Genomic DNA, 22,356 nt, shown 5'->3' on the forward strand with positions numbered 1-22,356 from the left:
TCCACCACAATAAATCTAAGCCCTTTTTTGAAGGAAATAAAAACAAAATAAATCTACCTTAATTATCCAATTATCTTTTGTGTACTCAACCAGACATCCAATGATCTGATTTTTATTTTTTATTTTTTTTAACCAAACATGAAGTGGACTTCTAACAGGAACAACTTTTTTTCCTAATTTCCTACTAGCCAGAGCTTTCCTTAAATGTATCTTCCAAAATGTTCCACTATAACCTTAAATTGTAAGGAAATAAGACTCTTCCAAATCTGGTTATCCCCCATGACAAAGATGTAATGTTTCATATATGCTGCTATATATTAATAATTTTTTATTAAAAAAAAAACTAATAATTTCCGTATTCAAAGGCGTTTTAAATTACCCACATAGTGAAAGGGTAAAGAGAGGACATTCATTGTAATAGTTATTTGTTTATCATGGGATTGTATAAGTGAAATTTGTATTTCTCTGTCAGAAAATCGAGGGATTCATGCAATAATGTGTAGCGATTTTCTGATGATGAATAGACTATCCTTATTGTATTGAAAGTTAACATTGAATGCCTTTTTGATGCTTTTGTTTGTTAAAACTCTTCCTTGCTTTTCTTATTGTTTTTTTTTTTGTAATAATTGAAATATTTGAATAAAGAGATTTAAAAAAAAAACCACATAGTGAAACCCTTGATACAGGTATGTTGCTAGGGTCTTAAAGAGGACCTGTCAAGACGATTTGGGACAAAAAAAAACACACGCTAAACAAGTGGTTTAGTGTCTCAAATCCTTTATAAAGTACTTATGTGCCACTATAAAAAACAAAAAAAAAAACAAAAAACATTTATGCTTACCTATAGATGGGTCACATGAGGTGCATCGCATCCATCTATTGTGCTCCCTGTTCCTGCGCAGTTCTTTAATACCAGGGCCACCTTTTTAATTATCCGAGCTTCATCCACAATGCATACGTACAAATTCCCCACCCTCCATTCTTCTTACCTATTGGGCCCGGTTCTTCCCCCCCCCCCCCCCCCCACAGCCTCAATTCTTCTTACCTATTGGGCCCTGTTCACACCTGGTTTACCTCTATTTTTTTCTGATAAAAGTAAGGATATAACATAAATCACAGATCGCAGCTTTAGGGGTAGATATAACTAGGTCATAATAGAATAACTGAGAATAATAGACTCTATGGGGAAAATATATCATGACAATTTGTCTTTGACTTGGCTTTCTATGTTAAATTCTATTTTTGTTTTAGCCAAATTCATCAAATGAGTCAATGTGTGTTGTATTATTGTAATATTGTTTTTTTTTTTTTTTTGCATTTGTCGCAAAATGTCCTTTTTTGTTGCGCACATGTCCCTCTAATGAGTCATTGGTCTTGATAAATTTGGTAGTGGTTTTTTTCCTATTTCTACCCCATGCGGTGACTGGAATCATTTTGCGCCAAAACAATCTCCTAAATAAGAGTTTGTGCCAAACCGCAAATCAATTTAGACTATTTTTTTTCTATTTTTCACTAAGCAAATAATGAATTTTAAAGTGACTTTGAACTGTCCTATGTTCATTTGGCACAATGGAAAGTCTCAAAACAGCATTTGTACCACAACTGCTCCAAAACAACGCCAAGCATAGACAAAAAAAACCCAATCATAAATTTTAATGTGTGAGCTCCTAAATATAAGTGATTCAACACCTAGATCCTATGGCTTTATCTGTGACCTGCTTTTATTTTTAATAAATAAGCTTGGATGTTCCTGCTGCTGTATATTTTGCCATTTTCGCTGTATTTATTTGGACTGTGCTGAGACTTTGTGCACTGTCAGATTTACTACAGTGTGGAGTAGTGTGCAGATCATGTGTCTTAGTATCAATAACTATCGAAATGCCTGTATGGAAGGGTCCCTCTTGTTAGGCTTTGATTATGTGGACCAAAAAATTATTGTTGCAGCTCATGTTATTTTTTTGGTCGTCTGAGCAGCTGCAATCACTAATGATTTAGACATTTTTTAGAAGTATCACTCAATTGCTAGACTTGGCCATAATTTTTGGATATGAGTTGTAGTCCTCTTTGCTGCCATGATAAGTACTCCTGCACTGTTGTCCTCCATTCTTGTCATCCCCTGGGCTCTTATTAGGCGAATCATGACCTAGAGCAGGGGTGGCTTCCTTCATCACAGCAGTAGGTGCATGTAGCGAGCCTTCTATCAGTCTGGAGTGTAATCAGCTTCATTCATGTGAAATGAAAGGTGATTGACCCACAGATTCCATTATTGTATAGGAACTTCAGGAAATAGTATTGTCTGCTGCATAATCTGCATTCAGTGGAGATTAGGAACGCTGTTCTAGAACCACATCTCCCCCCCCCCCCCAGTTGCTGATCATACAATTATGAACGCCCAGGATACAGGCATTCGCTTCTGTATACGGCTCATACTCGCATCTCTGAAGCATCTTTATTCTTGGTACCGAGCACCCATCATCCGGTTGTAGGTCGTCTCTTGCCATCTATTGATTTCAGTGTAACTAGGCCAAAGGCAGATCTGCATTCCCAGGGCTGGGGACATTGAGTATACAATGATGAATGTGGCTGGATGAAGTCACTGAGATCATCCAATAGCGCTGCAGCTTTCAGCGAGGTTGTGCAGCTTCTGCAGATGAACTGAGCATCACACACTGTCAGAATGGGAACAAATCCCTGACAGGTTCTAGTAATAAGTTCCTGTGTTTTGGAGTAAGGCTTAAGGTGAGTGTGCTGGATGGGATTAGCATTTTTTCAGACTCAGCCTTCTGCGTGTGAATGCATCCCCCTCCTCCTCTCCTCTTCTCCCCGCACTGTTCTGTCCCACACAGAAATCACATTGCTGTGACCTCTGCTCCTCTCATACCTCTGCACCAAAATACCCGAAACAACACCCTGTGATCTTATGCTGCTCTGTTGTGCGGTGCCACCTCCTATTTCACCAGCCTCACATCTCCTCCCACCACCCAACCATAAATATCCAAAACCATCATATAGAGACTACCCTTATTAACGCCAGCCTCATATATCCCTCATCTCCCCATTGTAGCGTTGTCCCCTTCAAAGCCAGGACAGGGGGCACACATGCTTGCCATGCCATCATTTCTAACTACTGCTATGGTGCCCTGGGTATAATTAAGTAACTATCTCTATCACCTGGGACTGCCGTGATGGGCAATACTTTCATATACAGACAACTATATTGGAGGATGTAACTAGTAACACTGTGAAACTACCGTAGTTACATTTTACAGTATACAGGCAGTCCCTGGGTAACATAGAAGATGGGTTCCTTAGGTATGTTCTTAAGTTGAATTTGTATGTAACTCGGAACTGTATATTTTATAATTGTAGCTCCAGACAAAAAAAAAAAATTGTCCCAGTGACAATTTGGATTTAAAATTTTTTTTTGCTGTGGTGGGAACAAGGATTATCACTAGAGATGAGCGAGCACTAAAATGCTCGGGTACTCGTTATTCGAGACGAACTTTTCCCGATGCTCGAGTGCTCGTCTCGAATAACGAACCCCATTGAAGTCAATGGGAGACTCGAGCATTTTTCAAGGGGACCAAGGCTCTGCACAGGGAAGCTTGGCCAAACACCTGGGAACCTCAGAAAAGGATGGAAACACCACGGAAATGGACAGGAAACAGCAGGGGCAGCATGCATGGATGCCTCTGAGGCTGCTTAATCGCACCATTATGCCAAAATTATGGGCAACAGCATGGCCATGACAGAGTGACAGAATGAAGCTAGATAGCATCTAAAACATGCAATAATTGACCCTGACACTATAGGGGACGGCATGCAGAGGCAGCGGCAGCAGGCTAGAGAGTGGCATGGCGACATACCCTAAATGGACTCAGGCTTCAAACCAATGGGTGGCAGAGAGGAACCAAAGGAGGTGAGCAAGAAGCGCTCAAATAATATCGGTACATGATAAAAGTTTGCCAGTATATTTTGTGGATTACACAGCAGGGTGGCGACAAAGTTAACATGGAAGCCATGAAAACAACCCAAAATTCTGCCTGACACAGCTCGTTTGATAAGGGGACCATGTATGGAGGCAGTGAACTAGTAGTAGATTAAAGGTTCTGCAGTTAAAACTATGTTAGTTGGATCTTGGCATGGAGTTGGCGCTCCGCTGCCAGGCGAGCTTTCGCCAATCCAAGCCCCTGTCTCTAGGCTACTCCCCAAACAGCACTTCTAAGAACCTTTTGTATAAGATCAAGTGTAGTAGCGTTCTTATAAGTTTAGGATATGGCGGGTGAGGGGAATGTAAACAGATGCGCAAGAAGCGCTGAAATAATATTGGTAAATGATAAAAGTTTATTAGTATATTTTGTGGATAACACAGCTGGGTGGCGACAAAGTTAACAACTTTGATGTGGAATCCATGAAAACAACCCAAATTTCTGCCTGACACACCTCGTTTGATAAAGGGACGATGTATGGAGGCAGCTATATGGACGACTTTTGGAGGTAGCAATGGAGACAACGTGTGGAGGCTGCTATGGAGACAATTTAATTTGGATAGTGCCTGTATGTGGCAGTCCCAAAAATTTTTCAAACCAGAGGAGCAGGTAGGTGGCCCTCCAGAAAAATAGAATAGATTGAGTGCCTGTATGTGGCAGTCCCAAAAAGTTTTCAAACCAGAGGAGCAGGTAGGTGGCCCTCCAGAAAAATTGAATAGATTGAGTGCCTGTATGTGGCAGTCCCAAAAAGTTTTCAAACCAGAGGAGCAGGTAGGTGGCCCTCCAGAAAAATTGAATAGATTGAGTGCCTGTATGTGGCAGTCCCAAAAAGTTTTCAAACCAGAGGAGCAGGTAGGTGGCCCTCCAGAAAAATGGAATCGATTGAGTGCCTGTATGTGGCAGTCCCAAAAAGTTTTCAAACCAGAGGAGCAGGTAGGTGGCCCTCCAGAAAAATTGAATAGATTGAGTGCCTGTATGTGGCAGTCCCAAAAAGTTTTCAAACCAGAGGAGCAGGTAGGTGGTCCTCCAGAAAAATGGAATCGATTGAGTGCCTGTATGTGGCAGTCCCAAAAAGTTTTCAAACCAGAGGAGCAGGTAGGTGGCCCTCCAGAAAAATAGAATAGATTGAGTGCCTGTATGTGGCAGTCCCAAAAAGTTTTCAAACCAGAGGAGCAGGTAGGTGGCCCTCCAGAAAAATAGAATAGATTGAGTGCCTGTATGTGGCACTCCCAAAAATTGTTTAAAACAGAGGACCGGGTCGGTGGCCCTCCAGAAAAATTGAATGCATAAAGTACTATAGCAAGAGCCAGTGGGCCCTGTCAAAAAATAGCCAGTTTCCTCTGCTTTACTGTACAAAGAGGAGGAGAAGGAGGAAAATGAGGAGGAGGAGGAGTGGATCAATTATTCAGGTTGAGCTTCCTTCACCTGGTGGAGATTGGAAATTATGAGAAATCCAGGCTTTATTCATCTTAATAAGCGTCAGCCTGTCAGCGCTGTCAGTCGACAGGCGTGTACGCTTATCGGTGATGATGCCACCAGCTGCACTGAAAACCCGCTCGGACAAGACGCTAGCGGCAGGGCAGGCAAGAACCTCCAAGGCGTACAGCGCCAGTTCGTGCCACATGTCCAGCTTTGAAACCCAGTAGTTGTAGGGAGCTGTGTGATCATTTAGGACGATGGTATGGTCAGCTACGTACTCCCTCACCATCTTTCTGTAAAGATCAGCCCTACTCTGCCGAGACTGGGGACAGGTGACAGTGTCTTGCTGGGGTGACATAAAGCTGGCAAAAGCCTTGTAAAGCGTACCCTTGCCAGTGCTGGACAAGCTGCCTGCTCGCCTACTCTCCCTCGCTACTTGTCCCGCAGAACTACGCACTCTGCCGCTAGCGCTGTCAGAAGGGAAATACTGTTTCAGCTTGTGCACCAGGGCCTGCTGGTATTCATGCATTCTCACACTCCTTTCCTCTGCAGGGATGAGAGTGGAAAGATTTTGCTTGTACCGTGGGTCCAGGAGAGTGAACACCCAGTAATCGGTGCTGGAATAAATTCTTTGAACGCGAGGGTCACGGGATAGGCAGCCTAGCATGAAATCTGCCATATGCGCCAGAGTACCAACGCGTAAGAATTCACTCCCCTCACTGGCCTGACTGTCCATTTCCTCCTCCTCCAACTCCTCCAACTCCTCTTCTTCTGCCCATACACGCTGAACAGTAAAGGACTCAACAATGGTCCCCTCTTGTGTCTCGCCAACATTCTCCTCCTCTTCCTCCTCATCCTCCTCCACCTCCACCTCCTCCGATATGCGCTGAGAAACAGACCTAAGGGTGCTTTGGCTATCAACAAGGGAATCTTCTTCCCCCGTCTCTTGTGACGAGCGCAAAGCTTCCGACTTCATGCTGATCAGAGAGTTTTTCAACAGGCCAAGCAGCGGGATGGTGAGGCTGATGATGGCGGCATCGCCACTGACCATCTGTGTTGACTCCTCAAAGTTACTCAGCACCTGACAGATATCAGACATCCACGTCCACTCCTCATTGTAGACTTGAGGAAGCTGACTGACTGACCTGACTACCAGTTCTGGTGGAAGTTGACATCTGGCAGTCTACAATGGCTCGGCGCTGCTGGTAAACTCTGGATAACATGGTCAGTGTTGAATTCCACCTCGTGGGCACGTCGCACAACAGTCGGTGAGCGGGCAGTTGGAGGCGGCGCTGCGCTGCCCTGAGAGTGGCAGCATCTGTGCTGGACTTCCTGAAATGCGCACAGATGCGGCGCACCTTCGTGAGCAAATCTGACAGATTGGGGTATGTCTTGAGGAAACGCTGAACTATCAGATTTAACACATGGGCCAGGCATGGCACATGTGTCAGTCTGCCGAGTTGCAGAGCCGCCACCAGGTTACGGCCGTTGTCACACACAACCATGCCTGGCTTCAGGTTCAGCGGTGCCAGCCACAGATCAGTCTGCGCCGTGATGCCCTGTAATAGCTCTTGGGCGGTGTGCCTTTTATCGCCTAGGCTCAGCAGTTTGAGCACCGCCTGCTGTCGCTTAGCAACGGCACTGCTGCTGTGCCTAGAGCTACCGACTGATGGCGCCGTGCCCACGGATGGTAGTTCGGAGGAGGAGGTGGAGGAGGGGTGGGAGGAGGAGGAGGCATAGTAGGCCTGAAACACCTGGACCGAGGTAGGCCCCGCAATCCTCGGCGTCGGCAGTATATGACCAGCCCCAGGGTCAGACTCGGTCCCAGCCTCCACCAAGTTAACCCAATGTGCCGTCAGCGATATATAGTGGCCCTGCCCGGCAGCACTCGTCCACGTGTCCGTGGTCAGGTGGACCTTGTCAGAAACGGCGTTGGTCAGGGCACGGGTGATGTTGTCTGACACGTGCTGGTGCAGGGCTGGGACGGCACATCGGGAAAAGTAGTGGCGGCTGGGGACCGAATACCGAGGGGCGGCCGCCGCCATGAGGTTGCGAAAGGCCTCGGTCTCTACTAGCCTATAGGGCAGCATCTCCAGGCTAAGCAATCTGGAGATGTGCACATTAAGGGCTTGGGCGTGCGGGTGGGTTGCACTATATTTGCGTTTCCGCTCCAGCGTCTGGGGTATGGAGAGCTGAACGCTGGTGGATGCTGTGGAGGATCGTGGAGGCGACGATGGGGTTTTTGTGGCAGGGTCCTGGGCAGGGGGCTGACTATCAGCTGACACAGGGGAAGGAGCAGTGGTGTGCACGGCCGGAGGTGAACGGGCTTGTTGCCACTGAGTGGGGTGTTTAGCATTCATATGCCTGCGCATACTGGTGGTAGTTAAGCTAGTAGTGGTGGAACCCCTGCTGAGCCTGGTTTGGCAAATGTTGCACACCACAGTCCGTCGGTCATCCGGTGTTTCCTTAAAGAACCTCCAGACTTCTGAAGATCTAGCCCTCGCCGCAAGAGCCCTCGCCACGGGAGCTTCACTAGTTGACACATTTGGCGCTGATGCACCAGCTCTGGCCCTGCCTCTCCGTCTGGCCCCACCACTGCCTCTTCCAACCTGTTCTGGTCGAGGACTCTCCTCCGTCTCAGAAGCACTGTGTTCACCCGGCCTCTCAACCCAGCTTGGGTCTGTCACCTCATCATCCTCCGATCCCTCAGTCTGCTCCCCCCTCGGACTTCCTGCCCTGACAACAACTTCCTCACTGTCTGACAACCGTGTCTCCTCATCGTCGGACACCTCTTTACACACTTCCACTACGTCAAGAAGGTCATCATCACCCACAGACTGTGACTGGTGGAAAACCTGGGCATCGGAAAATTGCTCAGCAGCAACCGGACAAGTGGTTTGTGACTGTGGGAAGGGTCCAGAAAACAGTTCCTCAGAGTATGCCGGTTCAAATGCCAAATTTTCCTGGGAGGGGGCAGACTGGGGGGAGGAGGCTGAGGTGCAGGAGCTGGAGGAGTGGCGATTTCGGTGACATGGGTGGACTGCGTGGAAGACTGACTGGTGGACAAATTGCTCGAAGCATTGTCAGCAATCCACGACATCACCTGTTCGCACTGTTCTGGCCTCAACAGTGCTCTACCACGAGTCCCAGTAACTTCAGACATGAACCTAGGGAGTGTAGCTCTGCGGCGTTCCCCTGCTCCCTCATAAGCAGGTGGTGTCTCACCCCGGCCAGGACCACGGCCTCTGACCCCTGCAGTAGTTGGACGCCCACGTCCCCGCCCTCGTCCTCTACCCCTAGCCCTCGGGTTAAACATTTTTAAAATGAGAGTTATAGCTTTAATTTTTTTTTTACTTTTTTTGTGTTTTTTTTTTTTTTTTGTGTTTTTGAGTTTTTAAAACCAAACAATGCTATCCTATTGCTATGGCTATTTTCTAGCCAAGTATGAAAGCACACTACTATGCCAGATGAGATGACGCTGAGTTATTAAACAAAATAAACGTAAAATAAAAAAGGACAAATGGCAGACTGTGCCTAATTGAAATCCAACCCCTACTAAATTTTCCCACTTCGGTCTTTGCAATGGATATGTGCGTCACTAAGCGCAAAACACAGCGGTCGCAAGTCTCACTACAAATTGCTCACAATTGGCTAGTAGATGCACTGCAGCAAGTACAGCCACCAGCAGATCAACCAGAAATCAAATATATAACGCTACTGTAGGCGTAAGCCGTTTGGATTCTCCTATGGCTATTTTCTAGCCAAGTATGAAAGCACACTACTATGCCAGATGAGATGACGCTGAGTTATTAAACAAAATAAACGTAAAATAAAAAAGGACAAATGGCAGACTGTGCCTAATTGAAATCCAACCCCTACTAAATTTTCCCACTTCGGTCTTTGCAATGGATATGTGCGTCACTAAGCGCAAAACACAGCGGTCGCAAGTCTCACTACAAATTGCTCACAATTGGCTAGTAGATGCACTGCAGCAAGTACAGCCACCAGCAGATCAACCAGAAATCAAATATATAACGCTACTGTAGGCGTAAGCCGTTTGGATTCTCCTATGGCTATTTTCTAGCCAAGTATGAAAGCACACTACTATGCCAGATGAGATGACGCTGAGTTATTAAACAAAATAAACGTAAAATAAAAAAGGACAAATGGCAGACTGTGCCTAATTGAAATCCAACCCCTACTAAATTTTCCCACTTCGGTCTTTGCAATGGATATGTGCGTCACTAAGCGCAAAACACAGCGGTCGCAAGTCTCACTACAAATTGCTCACAATTGGCTAGTAGATGCACTGCAGCAAGTACAGCCACCAGCAGATCAACCAGAAATCAAATATATAACGCTACTGTAGGCGTAAGCCGTTTGGATTCTCCTATGGCTATTTTCTAGCCAAGTATGAAAGCACACTACTATGCCAGATGAGATGATGCTGAGTTATTAAACAAAATAAACGTAAAATAAAAAAGGACAAATGGCAGACTGTGCCTAATTGAAATCCAACCCCTACTAAATTTTCCCACTTCGGTCTTTGCAATGGATATGTGCGTCACTAAGCGCAAAACACAGCGGTCGCAAGTCTCACTACAAATTGCTCACAATTGGCTAGTAGATGCACTGCAGCAAGTACAGCCACCAGCAGATCAACCAGAAATCAAATATATAACGCTACTGTAGGCGTAAGCCGTTTGGATTCTCCTATGGCTATTTTCTAGCCAAGTATGAAAGCACACTACTATGCCAGATGAGATGACACTGAGTTATTAAACAAAATAAACGTAAAATAAAAAAGGAAAAATGGCAGACTGTGCCTAATTGAAATCCAACCCCTACTAAATTTTCCCACTTTGGTGTTTGAGGTGGATATGTGTGCCACTAAGAGCTAAACACAACGGCAGCAAGTCCCCCTGCTAATTCCTCACAAAATGGTACTAGATGCAAATAAAAAAAAAAAAAAAGTAGAACGTTATTGTAGCCCTAAGAAGGGCTGTTGGGTTCTTGGAGAATCACTCCTGCCTAACAGTAAGCTAATAGAACACCCTAACGCTTTCCCTGACCAGCAGCAGCTCTCTCCCTAGCGGCATCCAGACACAGAATGATCCGAGCAGCGCGGGCAGCGGCTAGTCTATCCCAGGGTCACCTGATCTGGCCAGCCAACCACTGCTATCGACGTGTAAGGGTACCACGTCATGCTGGGTGGAGTGCAGAGTCTCCTGGCTTGTGATTGGCTCTGTTTCTGGCCGCCAAAAAGCAAAACGGCGGGAGCTGCCATTTTCTCGAGCGGGCAAAGTATTCGTCCGAGCAACGATCAGTTTCGAGTACGCTAATGCTCGAACGAGCATCAAGCTCGGACGAGCATGTTCGCTCATCTCTAATTATCACTAAAACTTCATTAAAGACACATTACAGCTGATCATTGCAGTCTGGGACTAAATTAAAGGATGCAAAGAGCTTCACCAGCGGTCACTGTGGGCAGAGAGGTCCGTCTGTATCTATGGGTCGTCTTTACTATAGTGGTTTCAAGTAGTTTGACTACACTGGTTTATATACAGAACGACAAAAGTCTTAGGCAGGTGTGGAAAATATTGCTGAAATGCTTTCAAATGTAGTGTACTAGTGTATCGATTAGGGGTTTCCAGCTATGACAAGTTAGGCTCTATCCATGGGATAGGGCCTAACTTGCTGATAATTGGGAGTCTCAGTGCTGAGACCCCCTCAGATCGTGAGAATGAGGGGTCCAGCTGGTGCCACCTGCAGCGGTGGCCACATTTATGCATGAAATTTGGAGCTTTATCACAAAAAAATGTTTCCCTGAAACTTGTGTTTTCTAGAGTCAGAATCAGGCTTGCAGGTTTCCTTCCTAATCCTTCTAATTTGTTAGCAGAAGGCAGACTTCCATTAATGACGGCCTGTATTATGACAAATTAACAACAGAGAACACACAGTCAGGAAACCTGTACACTTAGAGTAAACTTGAATCTGAGCTAATACAGGTGAATTATCAGTTTATTCCTGCAGTGCTACATTGTCCATGCTATTTAATAGAGCAATGTTATAAGTCTGTATGAGAATTCATATACAGGTAGGCTCAGCCGTTTATTCACAGTATAATTCTTAGCGGCTTCTACACATTTCCAAACATTTCTTCTGTGTTCTCTATAATGCGTTGTACTGTGTATAGAACAAGAAATAAATGGAACAGGCAGCAAGTAACCTGCAGGCTCTGCTGACTGCTCAGCTGCTGTCAGAGCTCTCTGCTAGCAAAGTGCCCTCTAGTGGTGAAGCATGAAGAAGCTGGGCCATAATCTAATCCTGTGTTTATTTCTGTGTTGTCCTAAATACAGAGGTTAAATCGGTGCAGAAATGGTTTGCCGCGAATAGTCAGATTACTCTTGTTATTTTATGGCAAGGGATGAATTGATGACAATGAATTTTCAAAGATTTATACAGATAGAACTTACCTTGTCTGTATACAGAATATTGCATAACTTGTATATTGCCTAAATCTATACCTTATCATACCCTTTCTTCATTTATCCACTACCACTATTTAATACCACTTAAGTTATTACACTGACCACTACACATGATAATTCTCCGGTACAGCTCATGACCTCTTAAACCTATGCTCCACCCTATATTCATTCTGCCTATCTACCCCTCACTTCTGTAACCCCTACCAGCTTTATTGCACTGATAGCTGCTACTATACATGGTCCTTCTACAGTAAACACCTGGAAGACTCTTAACTCTTGCTCAAGTCTGGTCATCTCACCACTAAAGTTTACAACATCGAATACATCACACTGATGGCGCCCCTACTAATGTTTTTTTTTCTCAATTTCAGTTTATGCCTTTCATCCCTTCTACATTGTGTTCATGTACTCCATACACATAAAACTACTACCACCTATATTACAGATACCTGCCCCCCTATACATGGTACCTATAGTTTAGCTCACTCTTTCACCTGTCTGCCCATCGACCCCTAAAGTTTACAACTACTACTATTAAGCTGCTGGGTGCCTCTATTAAAGGGAACCTGTCACCAGGGACCTAATTTTCACTAAAGACAGATTGTAAAAGCCTGTGACACCTGCAGTGCAAAAATGCCTCTCTGCCTCTTTTCATTACGATATAATTGTGTGTTATAACTTACTCTTGCATCCTGACAAAATACTGGGGTAGTCACAGGGGCTGGACTTTGGTTTGGATGCATTTCAAAAAACATGTGACTTGTCTGAGCTGCAGGCTGCCTCCATCTTTGAGCTCTGTCCCTCTCCCACTGATGTCATCTCACCAGGCTGTAACCTCTGAGAAGGAGCAGGAGGAGGAGCTGTACGGGAGCACAAATGTGGAGGCTAAGCTCTGAGGAGTGAGTAACACAGACATGCCACAAGTTGTTTTTTGAAATTCATCCAAACCAACGTCCAGCCCCTGTGACTACCCCAGGATTTTGTCAGGATGCAAGAATAAGTTATAACACACAATATTGTTTAGGTAAATGCTTAGAAAAGGAAGAAAGGCATTTTTGCACTGTAGGTGTGATAAGCTTCTGCAACCTGTCTTTAGTGAAAATGAGGTCCCTGGTGACAGGTTCCCTTTAATGTTTATGTTTTGGTCACCTAATAGTTTTATCCTTTTTTCATTGTGTTTATCTATACATTACCCATACAAGCCATGCCACTTTTATTACAATGATGCCTGCCCTTACTTAAACATGGTTCTTCCATGGTTCAGCTCATGCCTTGCTCACATGATAGTCCTATTGTCCTTTCTTTATTGCTCATCTACCCATTACTTCTACAAACCCTACTACAAAGATAGCTGCCTCTACTCATGGTCATTACTTGCTTACCTGATGCACATCTCTCTCAAATGGTTGATTATCTATAGGCCGAGTACACAGCATGGAAGCCGCTGAGGTGGTTACAGCAAAGGTAGGATGGAAATGCTGCTCAGCTCCCTGTGCGTAAGTGACTTCTTCCTCCAGAATGAATCCAAGCTTCTGAATGCAAAGCAGGGGAGCGGAGGGCAGTAGCCCCTCAAATGTGCCTGGCTGCCCCCTCACATCCCTTTTTTCTTACCCTTTAAATGCCTGTGCACTTCTAAAGCAACACTGCATGAAATGAATGGTATTGCAGACTCTGGGTTATTCACAAGGCTTGGAATTTTTGTTGGGAAATCACATCTATATTGATGATATGTACAGTGTATTCGTTCTTTTATTACGGTGCATAGGCACTAGGCAGATGCTGGTAAAGTTGCCTCTATAATTGTTATAGAAATTTTTGTCAGAACTGCTGGCACTTGGCACAAGCATATAGAGCTTTGATTGTATTTATTTATGCTTTATATTATACTAGGAAATTGATTGCATCGTGCGGGCATTACAGGGGAGAGGGTTTTACAGCAACCACTGCTTATTCTTTGCACATATCTACGTGGCTGCTATTGTAATCCTTGCATCATTTTGCACATATTTGACTGATTACATAGGACATGAATTTGCACATGTTGGTGCTTTTAAATGTCTGTGGTATGAATTTAAATAAAGATATTTGATATTTTTCCAAAAACTATATATTGAGTCGGTACCTTTAACATGTTACTCTGTTTGTTTGCACTGAAATACTTGGCACAATGAATATAATAATTATTAATGATTGACATTGCTGATCTTTACGTCTATGGTTGTTTTTTCAATATTTCCATTTACATCCGAAATGTTTGATATAAACGGCTGACATTTTTGTTCATAAAATCCAACTTGTTCTTTTTTGTTAGGAGGAAAGTGGTCTGTATTTTCAGTATAATGGCTTTCATATAAGATCTGCAGGCAGCTTGTTAATAGCAGGAAGAGGAGAGAAGATTCATCTGTAGTTTTGTGGAAATCCTTCCTTGTAGGCGTATACAGAAATGGCCTCCCATTGGACTCCTAATCCTAGGATGAGTAGTATCTGTTCAGCTACTACTGCTCTAAAACATGCTGCCTGCAGACAGGACACTATCTACAAACTGCACAGTTCCCCTGCTCTATATCATGCTGCTTGCAGGTGGACATTTTGTACAGTCTGCTCAGCGCCTCTAGTTTTTTGTTTTTTATCATGCTGCCTGCATGTACAACATTTTTTACAACCTGCTCAGATCCTCATGTTCTATAACATTCTTCCTGCAGATTGACGCTATAGGGCACATTTACTATTATCATTACTAAGGGCTTTGTGCCTGTTTTCTGACTGACTTTCCATGTTCTTTTAGGAGTAAATGGTTTGTGGTGCAATGGTGTTGGCCTCCATGCAACACCAATTTAGGGGGGGGGGGGGGCGCTCCTGCGCTCAGTCGGACTGTGTGCCGAATTTAACGTTCAAAGCCTGTCACATGCCCCTTGTTAAACGTGCACCACAAAAAAGTTGGTGAACTCTGTCGGGCCAGTGCAACAAAGTGCCACATTCATTATACACAGGCAGAGCACTTTTAGTGCAATTTTCGTTACATTTTTAGTAAATGTGCCCCAAAGTCTAATCATCCCCGCACCTACTACTCTATAACATGCTGCCTGCAGATAATACACTATGTAGAATCTGCTGAGTTCCTCCTGTTCTATGATGCTGCCTATAGATACCACACAATGTGCAATCTGCTTAGATCCTCTTCATAATGATTTGTATCAAATTTTCATATGTGATTCCCTCTTTCAATACAAACAGAATGCTGTGCATATTGTTTCGCTGGCCCTTTCTTTTCAGAGTTATGGTATTTTTCTGTTCTGAAGCTACTTGTCAGAAATCTTGTCAGCAGTGAAGTGGGCGGACACTAACCTCTTACTGTCTGGGCAGCCCTATATCATTTATAAGCTGCCCTCATTTCCCATGGATTAACAGCTTTTCTGCTGTGATGATCATGTCTGAATAGCAGAAGGTGGGTGAGGGTTGCTGCAGAGGAGTGTATGACACAGGTGGAGGTGCAGAGAGACAGAAAGTTTGGCAGAATGACACTGGTATAGAGGGTCTCATATGGAACATGGTAGCCCTTCTACCGCCCTATTCTGTGTAGGCGACTTCTGCGTAAGTGATTTGTTGCTCATTAACGAGATGGCTATAAAAGCTGGCTTTTTTAGGTAAAAGACGGGAGCCGCTTTCTGCAGTTAAACCCGCCCCTAATCAAAAAGCCATGCCTCTTTAACCTGATAAAACTGGATTAAAAGTGGTGTGGAATGAGGTTACTGACTGCCAATAATAAAATTCCTTAAGGATTCAGTAGAGCCGGCTCTTTTCAGTAAGCTGAGCCAAATGATCCAGCTCACAAAAAGAATCTGGCCTTCCCATCACTATTCTGCATCTACAGATCTGCACAAATACAAGGCTCTCCTGCTAGCTACAAGGAGAATCACATGACCTCCACCTCCCTCCAAGGGAGAAGCAGTCCCTTTCCACAATCAGTAAGAATCCATCCAATTTCTTATGTAAACAAGCTCACAAACTGTTGCAGGAACAGTAATGAAAGTAAAAGGCAAAGTTGTCATACATCCCAGGGGCGTTGCTAGGTTAGAGGATATTTTGGCATGAGCCCCGGATCTCCCCGGGTCAGCAGGACAATTGCCAAAACATCCCCTCCCCTCTCTCATCATGATCCCTGTCCTCAGGACACAGATCGTGATGCGAACATTACTTTCCCCTGCAGGTCCTAGCCTCCTAGAGAATAAGACTCCCGGAGGCTACAGGACCTGTAATGTCATGATCACATGACTGGCAGGGGAAAGTAATGCACAGAGCTGCACACAAGCGAGATGAGGAGGAAACATAATAGCGGCTAAGGGAAGGGGGAGAACACATTACTTACTGTGGGGTTGTGTGGGCCCATTACTTACTGTGGGGCTGTGTGGGCACATTACTTACTGTGGGGCTGTGTGGGCACATTACTTACTGTGGGGCTGTGTGGGCACATTACTTACTGGGGGGGTTGTGTGGGCACATTACTTACTGGGGGGCTGTGTGGGCACATTACTTACTGGGGGGCTGTGTGAGGACATTACTGGGGGGCTGTGTGAGGCACATTACTTACTGGGGAGCTGTGTGGGCACATTACTTACTGGGGGGGCTGTGTGGGCACATTACATACTGGGGGGGCTGTGTGGGCACATTACTTACTGTGGGGCTGTGTGGGCACATTACTTACTGTGGGGCTGTGTGGGCACATTACTTACTGTGGGGCTGTGTGGGCACATTACTTACTGGGGGGGTTGTGTGGGCACATTACTTACTGGGGGGCTGTGTGGGCACATTACTTACTGGGGGGCTGTGTGGGCACATTACTTACTGGGGGGCTGTGTGGGCACATTACTTTCTGGGGGGGCTGTGTGGGCACATTACTTTCTGGGGGGGTTGTGTGGTCACATTACTTTCTGGGGGGGTTGTGTGGTCACATTACTTTCTGGGGGGGTTGTGTGGTCACATTACTTTCTGGGGGGGGGTTGTGTGGTCACATTACTTTCTGAGGGGGTTGTGTGGTCACATTACTTTCTGGGGGGGTTGTGTGGTCACATTATTTACTGGGTGGGGCTGTGTGGGCACATTACAGCCTCCGTGTCCCTGTAAACAAACGGCACGGAGACAATGTTTTCCTTTGAAACATCCTGAAAAATGTATTTGCATATAGCGAAGACTCCAAATCGCAATCATCAGATACAGACTGATGCTGATATTGACATAAAGATGTGATTTTTTTTTTTTTTTGCCTCCTTTTATTCATATATTAGCACAATATGCAATAATGTGCACTATATGGAGAGGCAGAAGTACTTCAGTAAACTATGCCTGATATAATATCACTGCAGCAGACGAAGTTTCAGCACACAATGGGAGGAGGGAAGCACTTCTGCACACTGTAACGGCCTGTGAAGCTGCAGCAAAGGCTATCACACCCAGGAGTACTTCAGAAATGTATAAAAGTTGAGAAAGTTCAGAAAATTTAAAAGTTGATTTTAGAAGGAAGGAGGCCATGAATAAAAAATATAAGAAGATTTCCACAGTCACGGTGCCTAGATCTATGAGTATGTGCCCCTGGTTTGATGGTAGTTTTCTCTTAAGATTAATGTAACCTGATGTCTACCATGCTGGAAGTATGTATAGCCTTTAAGTTTTTTTAATTTGGAGTGAAACATGAACAAAATTTGGATGCTGACTGCACTATTGCCCCCCATTATAACCATGTATGGCAGCCTGTGTTGCTTTGCATGAACAGAAGTGGGCTAGTTGTCAAATCTTACAGTGAACCTCCAACAGCTGCACCTCTCACCCCAGGTGTTTCTAGAGAAAGTCATGTGCTTGGTGAAGCAGACCTTCATGCAGTGTCGTACTAATTACTTAGCAATGCTCTGCTGGATTTGTCTGAATTTAATAATATGAACTCGCTCCATTTTGATCAGTATGTTAGTAATTCAATTATCCTGTGTTTTTCCTCCATGAAAAATCCATGTTAGAAACACTTTAATGGGTTATTCTTATTTCTGAAAGAGGTGTCATATCACTTGGGTATGCCTTAATTTTTGGTGGGGTTCTGACATCTAGAAACCTCGTTAATCCTGAAAATTTAGGGTTGCATGAAGAAATGCAAAACGCTGGCTGTCACATACATTTTTATGGAAAGGCATATGTGATCAAGACAAGCACTGCGCATTTCGAAACGCAAGACAAATGTAGCCTTACATTAGATATGTGAGACAGATAAAGGGAGAACAGCATTAATATTTGTCCTGAAATTTTGTTATCCCTGTGATCGCAACAACCCAAAGAATAAAGTAGACGTGTCATTTGGGGCGCACAGTAAAAGCTGTAAAATCCAAGCCCACAAGAAAACGCCACAAATGTGTTTTTTCACTGCATTTGGAATCCCACACCCCTTTTCCCAGTACACTGCATTGAATATTAAATACTATGAAGTGCAATTTGTTACGCAGAGAACAAGCCATCACAGATCTCTTTACGCGTAAAAAATAAAAAAAGTTATAGATTTTGAGGGTGGGGAGTGAAAAATGGAAATGAACAAACAAAAAAGGGCCAGGTCGTTAAGGGATTAAAGGGGTTTTCCCAAGAACAAAAGTTTAGTCTCTATCCACAGATAACACGATGGGGTCCCATGTACCTTCGTCGGACCCTCATCACTCTGTCAGACTAATGGAGCAGACGGATGCGCATTCTGCTCCAGTAATCTTTATGGAGCTGACTGAGATTGGTCATGCACGGCCGTCTGCTCCATTAGTCTGATGTAGCGACAAGGGGTCCAATTGAGGTACGTGGGATCCCTCGTTTTTGTGATCAGAGGGGGTCTCATCACTGAGACCCCCATTGATTAGCAAATTAGGCCATATCCCATGGATAGGGCCTATTTTTTGTTTGTGGGAAAACCCCTTTAAGTAAATATATGTCTACTATTGCTGTTGACTGGAAATTGGTGAACAAAAAGTATGTTGAAGCACCTTTAAAAGATAAACATGTATATACCTCTGCGCATGGAAACTGTGCTCTGAACAGGGCTGGAAGCTGTACACAGCGCAGCCTCCGTGTCCCTGTAAACAAATGGCACGGAGTAGAGAGACGTGGTGCGGGACACAGGGAGAAACCGCAGAGGCAGGTACACGTTTTTTCTTTTAAGCAGCTTCCCACTGCTTTTTTTTTTTATTTGATTCTGTCATTCTCCCTGCGCACACTTTTTGTGGCTCAATTTTTTCCACACAAATAGTTGAGCTAAAAGCTCATTGATCAAGTTCTATTTCAACCAGTTCAGTCCATTTTTGCGCAAATTCATTAAGCCTTTACGCCACAATCTAACTTCCCAGTGTAAATTATCATGAGATTTGTGCGCCAAAAACATGGACCCAGCAACACTATTAAGCGGGGCAACATAATGCACTGAATATCACCATACCAACAGTGAAGTGTGTAGGTAGGAACACTTTGGTGTGCATAGAAAAAAATACTGAGTAGTGTTGAGCTGACCCGATATGCAAAGTTCCTACCGAACCTTGTTGGTTTCGGGCCCCTGATCTTGACCCTGAACTTTATTAGAAATAGACCCCTTGGTATTTAAATGGTTGCAGCCATGTGCCGCCACTAACCAGTTGGAGGCACTAGGTACTCCCATTTTGGGGAGAATTGTCTCTCCCAATGACCCTACCCAAAATGGCAGCATGCAGCTCTGCCGGTAGTAGTTTAAAGGACATCTATCACCAGATCAAGGATTGTAAACCAAACATGCAAACATACATACTGGTGTGTGCCCCCTCTGCTGGGATCTGCTCATCTTTTGGCTTCTTATACCCTGGTTTTTACAAAAAAACAGGCTTTTAAAATTATGCAAATGAGCCTGAGAGGCTCCAGGCTCCTGAGGAGTTAATGGAGCCTGGAGCCCCTCAGATGCATTTGCATGATTTTTAAAGCCCTTTTTTTTCTTAAAAACAAGGGCATAAGAAGCTAAAAGAACAGCACATCCTGCCAGAGGGGGCACACACCAGTACATATGTATGTTTGGTTTACAATCCTTGATCTGGTGATAGATCTTTGCCAGCAGCATTTTAACAGTTAAAAGATGGATGGAGTACCCGAACAGGATCTTAAAGGAAACCTACCACTTGTAGTGGCAGGTTTCCGATGGCAATACCGGGCACCAGCTCAGGGTGAGCTGGTGCCAGAGCTTATTTTAGTTAGTGTTTTAAACCGCGGTATCGCGGTTTAAAACACTTTTTAAACTTTATAGCCGGCGCAGGCAGGTACGCGCTCGGCGCTTACCGTGCACGCGGCTACATAGGAAGTGAATGAGAGCCGCGTGCACGGTAAGCGCCGAGCGCGTACCTGCCTGCGCCGGCTATAGAGTTTAAAAAGTGTTTTAAACCGCGATACCGCGGTTTAAAACACTAACTAAAATAAGCTCCGGCACCAGCTCACCCTGAGCTGGTGCCCGGTATTTCCATCGGAAACCTGCCACTACAAGTGGTAGGTTTCCTTTAAAATTTTAACAGGTCCGCTCATTACTAGAACCAAGACATTCTTGAATGGTCCGACGTTACGTGTGATCAATGCATGCGACTAGTTTCACCATTCAGGAGGAGTCTTGAAGCTGTCATAACCAACAAAAACTTTAGTAAAAGCATTAAAATGTAACTGTAAAGTTATAATGATTTTACCAAATTATCATATTCCTCCTTTGAAAACAAACAGTATGATGCCTACCTTGTGCTGCTTGCCCTTTTCTTTCCAAAGTTATGGCATTTTCTTTTCTGAAAGCGTCTAACAAAAATCTTTCTCACCAGAGGTGAAGTGGGTTGAGACTAATGTCTGTCTATGCCCTCAAGCTGAGGCCAGTTAGCTTGCCCACAGATCCCATGATGTATATGGTGATAACCCTGGCAGCTTCCATCACATGGCGTAGCGGGGAACATGTAATAAGTGAAAGAAGACATAAGTTAACCAGTTATATGCAGTATATAGCCTGTGCTGTGTGAGCACTAAGGGTTAAAAGCTTATCTGCACAGTGCACAAAGTGCTGATGACAAGGTGGGGGAGGGGAGCAGCATGAGTTGCAGAGAGAGTCTGAGAAAGTTCTGTAGAATCATAGAGATGGACACTAGGTAGAGTGTGGGCTTGGAGGCAGACGGGGCCCAGAATACCAGAGTGGCTGGCTATTGTGGCCTATGGCACACTGTTGTTACAGTGCTTGGTATGGAGGGCCGGATCATAGGGAGGTGCCCGGGACCCCTACCACTTTGCCCTTAAAGGGGTCCCCACCAAATGTGGGCAATTCAGATGGTCGGATGATCGGATTTAAACAAAGATGGCGGCGCCCTGACACCACAAGGGAAGATGAGGAGTGCAATTTTATTATTTTACCTAGGAGTGTATATAGTTATCATAGGGGGATTGTATATATTTATTTTGGCTGTATATAGCAATAATAGGAGTCTGCATAAAGTTATTTATTATAGGGAGGCCGTATATAGTTGTTATAGGGAGACTGTTTGTAGTTAGTTATTATAGGGAGGCTGCATATAGTTATTATAGGGGGCCGGGAAATATAGCTATTATAGGGGGGTGTATATTGTTATTGTAGTGGGACTGTATATAGTAATAGGGAGGTTGTATATAGTTTTTATAGGGGGCTGGGAAATATAGTTATTGTAGGAGGACTGTATCTAGTTATAGGGAGGCTGTATATAGTTATTATAGGGGGCTGTATATAGTTATTGTTTGGGGGGCTATACAAAGTGATTACTGGGGCTGTATATAGTGATTGCTGGGGAGCTGTATATATTTATTACAGGGGGGTGTATATAGTAATTACTGTGGGATCTGTATTTAGTGATTACTGGGAGCTGTATGCCGTGATTGCTGGCGGAGCTGTATGCCGTGATTGCTGGCGGAGCTGTATACAGTCATGGCTAAAAGTTTTGAGAATGATACAAATGTAAATTTTTACAAAGTTTCTGCACTGCACAAAACTGGCCTAACAGGGAAGAGTATCGCAGCTAGAAAGATTGCACCTCAGTCAACAATCTATCCCTTCATCAAGGAATTAAAGGAGAGAGGTTCCATTGTTGCCAAAAAGGCTCCAGGGCGCCCAAGAAGGACCAGCAAGCGCCAGGACCGTCTCTTAAAAGTGTTTCAGTTTCGGGATCGGGCTACCAACAGTTCAGAGCTTGCTCAGGAATGGCAGTAGGCAGGTGTGAGTGCATCTGCACGCACTGTGAGGCGGAGACTCTTGGAGCAAGGCCTGGTGTCAAGGAGGGCAGCAAAGGAGACACTTCTCTCCAGAAAAAACATCAGGGACAGACTGATAGTCTGCAAAAGGTACAGGGAGTGGACTGGTGAGGACTGGGGTAAAGTCATTTTCTCCAATGAATCCCCTTTCCGATTGTTTGGAACATCTGGAAAACATCTTG

The 22,356-nt window shown here is 44.6% G+C and overlaps 1 protein-coding gene across 9 annotated transcripts in view; it reads left to right on the forward strand.

Moving 5' to 3' along the window:
• Positions 1-22,356, forward strand: part of GRAMD1B (GRAM domain containing 1B) — a 168,516-nt gene that overhangs the window by 56,456 nt on the left and 89,704 nt on the right. Inside the window, exons 1-2 of one of the 9 annotated variants that reach the window (XM_072156533.1) lie at positions 2,648-2,739; positions 13,320-13,363. The exons of 6 other annotated variants lie outside the window; for them this stretch is intronic. The gene's annotated coding sequence lies outside the window, so the exon portion shown is untranslated. 2 more of the 9 variants (XM_072156532.1, XM_072156524.1) reach the window with 2 other exon arrangements.

This window comes from Engystomops pustulosus, chromosome 6 (assembly GCF_040894005.1).
Source record: "Engystomops pustulosus chromosome 6, aEngPut4.maternal, whole genome shotgun sequence".
NCBI lineage: Eukaryota > Metazoa > Chordata > Amphibia > Anura > Leptodactylidae > Engystomops > Engystomops pustulosus.